Raw genomic sequence first — 7,975 nt, 5'->3', positions numbered from 1 at the left:
AGGTTATGAATACCCTGTCCTACACAAATTGCCCTAAGATACTATCTCTATACTCAGTCTCCTAAAGGTTACTATGAGGCAATCTATGCCTATCATATAAGGCATCCTCAGATCCAGCCCTAGTGGATCTCTTGCACATCTGTAAGACAAACAACACTAGAAGCACTAGATCCAAGGACCTGAACTTTGTCTGTAACATAAATAAAACTTGCTGGAGGGACCGATATGTGCCTCAAAGGATCCTGAGCATCCCATCTACAGAAGGATAGTTCATACCTGACCCTATACAAAAGAATAAAAAACAACAGAAAGCACTTGAAAGCACCAACAAACACCAAACAAGTGCTACGAGCCAAAGGAAACTGCAACCACGAGTCCACTTCAAATCTTTTAATAGCAGCTCCACGAACCATCCACATAAACGCAATTACACAGAGTAAATAGCCAGCGTTTTCATCCAAACACTTGGACTTCATCAGACAATATGTTCCCATTTAATTAATCTATTTATACTAAATTGATAACCCTCCAACCAATGTAAAACCCCCAAACACATTCAAAATAAACCTATGAACCAACAAGCCTCATTGAATATTAATGTTGAATTAAAACATAAACTATGAAATACATATGCATAACATTTAAAATGTCTAAATGCATTAAAAACCTATAACATTATAAATATATATAAAAACAGTACATAAATACATGAATTAAATTAATTACTATATTTCAACCCTTGTAAAATAAAGTGCTTGTGCTTACTAGCATATTTAAACATAATGAAACATCTCCCTCTACTGTCAAGATTCAATATTGCACATAACATTCCAAAAATACAATGAATACCAATTCCTTTATACAAAAATAAATTTAAAAACTAACTAACTAGTATTCATAAATACGTTGTACTTTGCTTGAATATAATTTCATAAATAGATAACATAAATCATACATCAAATCCTAACACTTACTATATTTATTTAAAAACTCCTAGATTTTATTGGCCCTTATTTTTAATAAGGATGATATACTCAAATAGTCATTTATCCCTGGTTTTCTCCAGATACACCTGCCACCACAATTCCTTGCTCTCCAAAATCTCTTCCCAAATGCCACCTCTTCTATCCTTTTCCACCTGTTGTAACACAAAGAAATAAAATTTGCATCCTCTACAATCTTTACTATGCTTAAATAAAGCACTAGTCTCTTTCCCTTTTTGCATATCGTGTTCATATATTCTTTTCTTTAGTTCTCGTTCTGTTTTTCCCACGTAATATGAAGGACACTTATCACACATTGCCAAATACACCACCCCTTTTGTATCACAACTGTATTTACCTTTACTCTTTATTAGGATATTTCTACTATTTATAAATATCTCACTCTTATTACTGATATATGTACATTGATTACAGCGTCCACATTTAAATGCTCCTACTTTCTTTCCCTCCAACTCATTCTTCCTATACTCCATATCCTTTTTGTTTTCTAACATATTTTTTATACTTCTTGAATTTCTAAAAATAATCTTTGGTTTGAAACAGTTAATTCCTTCTATATCCGTTAAAGCAGCAAATTTGTCCCATTCTTTACTTAAAATGTCTCTTATTCCCATGTTATAACTGTTATATTCAATTATGAGATTTTTATGGTACTGATTATCCTCAGTCACCCTATCCTTACTTTCTTCTCTTATAGTTTTAAAATCCATTCTACCCATAATTGGTTTGAATCTGTCTGCCCTACCAATTTCCACTTCCCTTCTAATGTCATATACAAATTTCTCTGGGTATCCCCTTTCTATGAACATTTTTTGCAGAGTGTTACATTCAACCAAAAAGTCTTCATCCAGGGTAGTCATCCTTGATCCCCTAACAAACTGCCCTTTAACAATATTACGCTTGCAGTGTAGGGGGTGCGCACTTTCATAATGCAAATAGGAATTGACGTAAGTTTTTTTCCTATATACCCTGGATGAAAAAGACTTCGACATATTATTTTTAACCAATTCAATGTCTAAATATTGTAATACCTCATGGTTCATATTATATGTAAACTTAAGGAAGTTGGTAGTTTTACCAATATATTCTAGAAATTCATTGAATCTTATCCAAAAAATAACTATATCGTCTAGGAATCTTTTGTACAGGATCCATTCCTTCCTAAACTCTGATTTTAATATGTATTCTTCTTCCCATTTGGACAAGACTATATTAGCAAATGTTGGTGCACATGCTGCACCCATGGACACCCCAGTCCTCTGTTGAAAATATTCTCCATCAAATAACAAAATTGTATTTTAGGACAGTGTCCATGAGTGCCACTGATAAAATTTTATCTTCTTGTGTCATAGTCTTGTCCAAGAATACACATTCCTCAAACCACTTCATTCCACTAATATGTGGTATGCAGGAGAAAAGATCCACTATATCTATAGTTATAAATATTAGGTCGGTACTGTAACATTCAGGTGTTAATTGTTTTAAAAAATCCCATGAGTCTTTAAGTATTACTTTATTACTTGTCCAAATATGTTGATATCTATAAATTTTGCTAGGGGTTCTGTTTTGGACCCTCCTGCAGTAACTATAGGTCTTAAGGGTGGGTCCAACACATTTTTATGGACTTCGATTCAACATAGTGGCCATCTTAGGTTTTGTAACTGTTAGAAACCTGTGTAATTCAGGTTTCAACACTTTTTCTAACACCAAATCATTCAGCATGTTGTCTATTCGAAAATATGCCACATTTACCTCATTTCTAGATACTACTGAATATTTAGTTTCATCTCTTAATATCATATTCATCTTTCCCTCATAAATTATATTGTCCATAATGACGACACCCCCCCCCTTATCAGGTTTCATTACTCTGATCGTGTCCTCATTAATTAATTCTGTTAATGCTTCTTTTTCATCTTTATTTAAGTTACTATCGCAAATTTTCCTATTATAATTTTTATGTTCAGATCTAATACCTTCTTCCAGAATTCTTTCAAAATTTCGTAACTGAGGTAACAAAGGTGGATTAAAAGTAGATTTCTTTTTCAATTTATTACCTCTAATGTCACTACAAAAGAAACATTGATCACTAGATGCGAAATCACAAATGCACTCCCGGTCTGGCCCCCATGTCTCTGATAGACAGAGGATGACAATAAGTAAATTAATCTCCAACTAACATCCCCCATACCCCCACATAACCCTTAGCTACCTCTTTACTAACATACCCCTACCATATAGGCATCCAAGGAACTCTGGGACAAAACTGAGTTGGGTAACTTGGGTTGCATGGCTAAGCTTGTAAAGACTCTGGTGGTTGTTAGTCTGGTATAAACCTATGAACCCAAAATACCATAATGCTAAACTACTGCTTTTGAGAACTGCTTCTAAATAAAAGCAAAAAGTACAACAAAAAGCAACAAAAGCATAGTGCTCCTCCGACTAAAAATACAGCTATATTGGCTATAGCCCCTGCCTTTATCTAGTACTACTTTTATGTGATAACAAGGCTACTTAACTGCAAAACTTGGAAAGACACAAATGTATTTGCAATAAAGACACATTCTTCAAAGATTTTGCATACATATTAAGTATTATATGAGTTCTCAGTTCCTGGAACCATAAGTCCAATTAATGCTAGGAGACTGCTATATTATATGGTGACATTATGGGGTGGGAGAGCATGAAAACCATAACAATGGATGAAGATAAGATGTGCTAACCCTTTATACTCAGAGGCTGAAGAATAACAAGCACATCTTCAAAAGAATTAGTATTTTGTGTTTTAGAACAGGGAAACAAGGAAGTTCTCAATTAGTCTGTCATTTTCACTCTAATTTTGTTTACTGTATTTTTTTTTTTTTTTTTTTGTTCAGTGCACTTCTACTTTTTCATCATACACTTCTTTTCTTTAATATCCTGTTCCTGTATTCATGAAGTTGCTGCAGCAGTAAACATGCTGGACTGACTTCGGGGTAAGGAGAGGGTGGAAAATGCACATGCATGGAAACTGAAAATGGAAAAAAAACATCAGGACTGCTCATATGTAGCTACATGGGATAACTCAGTTTTGTCCCCTTATTTCATGCCTGTGGTAGACTCCTTGCAGAAGTTAACAATGTACATAAATTTCTGAGAACAATGGAAAATGAATGTGCCACCTGGCAACCTTTAACCATTGCTGCAGTATGAGTCAAACAAAAGTGGTTTTAATATATATGTTGGTTGGTTGGAAGTTTATGCCTTACCTGGTAAGGCTACCAGCTGTTGTTTTATTTTATTACAGAAGAATAAACTCAATTATTTCCTAAGTGACAAGTTAGATTGAAGCAAAAATCTTCCACTTGATGTGGTTTTCTAACTGTCCAGCTCTATACCGTAGGGTATATATCTATCACAGTCATACAAAGTTTTGCTTCACCTTTGACAGTCACGTTAGCCAAAATTCCTAAAATAAACTGATCAGAAGTGTGATGAAATCAAATAAATCTCTAAGTGCATATAAGAGGGGTGGGACGGGGTGGATGTGTAAAGCTATATACCTATAATTACTATTAGACTGATATTTTCTGTGGTGGATTTGTCTAGAGCATGAATTTTATTAAAATGAGTACGTAAACACCCCAGCTCCTCCTCTTCCTTCTTAAGGGGCCAGAGGAATAGTATACTCATTGCTGAAATGGCCCCTTTCTTAGTCTTGGTGATTTATCACCTTGCTTGACAGATTTATGGGTGGTGATAGAAAGCTAACAATGTCAAAGGAGCTGTTCAAACTCTTTTTCATGATACATGACAAGCAAGTAGCAATTATTAGCCGCCATGAATAAATCAAGGGATTTTTTTTACTGCATACCCGATGACAGGTCTTGTCTGAAAAGAGAAATGGTTTAGTGAAGTGAGACTATACAGCAAGTTCCCGTTTCCTAATGACTGTCTCCTTGCTTGTTATTAGGCGTCTGTATAATATTTTATAGATACATATTTTCACAAGGGTAGTTACAGTAATAGGCATGTACCAGTGTGTCATGTTTCCAACTAGTGTCCTTTGGCCTGGTATGATAGTAATTATTTCTTGTACTGTCTTTAACTCATGCAAGGAAAGTCCTCCTTTTGTGAAACATTGTAAAAAAATCAATACATTTATAAAGATTTTTTTCTGGTTTGAAAAGGGAATTCAGCTATATCAAAAAGCTATCTTTTTTATATTTATACTTCAGATTAATCAGCTTAACTATGTTTCATAATCGTCAGTGGATACCATAAATATCACTGCTGTTGGGAAGACATAGATCTCAGCTGATTTTGTGGCCTACATGATATGCAGCTCTTAATGATTTATTCAGGTGTGAGGCAGCGTAACTGCATTACTCTAATAAGGTACATACAGAATGAAAATTTGTACTGGGCAACCTGTTGGAGCAGCTAAATGATTGCTATACAACAGGAAACTAACTTTGGGAATGCATTCAGATCACTAAAGACTACCTGGGACAAAGGCTTGACATGATCTTTTTGCAGAAGTTCTGTTTAGCCACTGTTAGTTTTTATTTATGTCTCACTTTCTTTTATTATCTTAGCATTTTGTATTTATTTATTTAATTGTTTTATCAAATAACAAATTTCTGGTTTACATTTTTATCTGATTGTTACAGGCACTTTTCTTAATAACACTGAAGATGTATTATAGAGCATGCTGCCCTCCTAGCAGAAGGAAGTGCAACTCAATTCTTCTTTTCCTTTCAAATTTTCCAGGCTAGAGGTCACCACAGCAGAACAATGGTCCGCAGAACGATTGGCAGTGGAGTTTTACACTGTCGAGTTGCCAGCCCAGCACCCAATCTTCCACAGAAGACACACACACACACACACACACACACACACACACACACACACACACACACACACACACACACACACACACACACACACACACACACACACACACACACACACACACACACCACACACACCTAGGGCCAGTTTAGAGTATCCAATCCACCTGCAGCATGTCTTTGGAATGTGGGAGGAAAGCGGAGCACCCAGAGGAAACCCACGCGACCACAGGGAGGACATGCAGACTCCGCACAGAAGCCACCCCAGCTGAGAATCGAACCAGAGAACCTCTTGCTGTGATGTGGCAATGCTAACCGCTGCACCACCATGGCCACCCCAAGTACAACCCAATTCTACTAACAAGTTAATGCTTTGGTAATAAGGGTGGTGGGTCAGATAAGAGTGGCGAAGAAAATAGTAGAGCAGGCATCACTACATGTGTATTTGTGCAACCCCACACTGGTCTTGTGTTGAGGGCTACTTTGAGAAAAAAAAATCTCTGACCATTTGTTACTAGATCCCTCCCTTTGCTAACTGAGCAACAGCTATCATAGCTACAGTTATTCACTAGAAGAAACAATGTATTCCATCACTTTTTCAGTTAGAAGGAGGGAGCTATTGGAGTATAAAAAGTCAGTCTATGGTCTGTGAAATATAAACTATGACTAGATAGAAGCAGCTGAGGAGACTGGAAATGGACACAAAGAAATGCCAAGACAGGACCACTTAAATGGCAGTTATATCCTATACATAAGGCTTTCTTCTCCCAGCATGTATTCCCCCCCAGACATGGTCCCTACACTACTAGATAGTGATAGTGATAAAGCATAATGTAGATGTTTTCCTTTTGTGAGACACATTTGTGCTATCTAGCTTCTTTGGTGACTTCCATATTAGAGTTGCTCTAAATCTTGGAATACTTTTGCTGAACTTTATCTCATAGGTTAATATGTGTGTACTAGGCTAATCACCAATAGGGCCTTTATAAGCTTAGCTATACAACCCAAATATGTCCCACAAGTTATATGTTTTAAATATTTATATAGGGGTGATTGTTGGTTATGACATGATTTACTGACTGTCTCTTTCCATCAGAGACATAAGCACCAGACCAGGGGTGAATTTTCAATTTCCCATCCAATGGTCCAAGTTACACTTAAATAGGGTTAGGGATGGACTTTGCTTCACATGGATGGGAAGCCTATTCCAGGGAATAGGAATTCCCTGAGATACATATCTGTCTCTCCAACATCTATTTAAGTCACAAGCAAAATGTAGGTCTTTAGAACTAGTAGTTCTGATGCTGTTTGTTTTGTAGATGTGCAAAATGTCCATCAGAGTGGGGTCCAAGGATGCGTTGTATGCCAGGCATAGATCACCTCTCAGAAGTCCGTAGGAGAATGAATATAGAGATAGGGCTATGAGGTGGTCCACAAAGGACACTATGTTCATCTTCTGTATTCCTTTTGTAAGGAACCTCTGCAAACGTTCCAGTTGCTGCATGTATATGGTCAGGTACACACTGAAGGGGGCATTCACTCAATGATGGGTCTGATGAGGGCTGAGTACAGGGGTATGATGACTTACCTGGACCTACATGCCATGCCCTAACTGATAAGTTCAGCAACATAAAAGGATTTCCTTATTACTTTGGACACATGGGTCGAAGGCCAAGTTACTATCAACATGTGTTCCCAGATACCTGACTAGTGAGTCAATTCTTGGAGGTATTTTATTGATGTTGTAGTTTCCTGAGGTGTTTCCCAAAAGTTACTATAATGCATTTCTTGGCATTGAGTTTTAAGACATGGCTTTGTAAGATGCTTTCATCTTGAGGGGATTTGCCATCATCTACTGTCCTGGTGAGCCGGAGGCCTTTGACATCGGCCTTGTCTTGCAAGAAGTAGATGACAAGAAGGAGCAAGCCCAGCACTGAGCCCTGAGGAACTCGACTAGTAACTGGCCTCTTTGTGGTGGTGGTCTCACCAATCCTAACTTCTTGGGTCCTATCTGTGAACCAACTGGCTATCCAGTGTGTTATATAGGGGTTTATACCTAATTCCATAAGTTTGTTAACAATGCTTGAGTGATGTCTTATATCAGATACCATATCCAGGTCAAGGTCGGTTCTATGCATT

Source organism: Protopterus annectens, chromosome 13.part0 (assembly GCF_019279795.1).
Source record: "Protopterus annectens isolate FY-2018-M chromosome 13.part0, PAN1.0, whole genome shotgun sequence".
Lineage (NCBI taxonomy): Eukaryota > Metazoa > Chordata > Ceratodontiformes > Protopteridae > Protopterus > Protopterus annectens.
Note: the sequence above shows the minus strand (reverse complement) of the source record.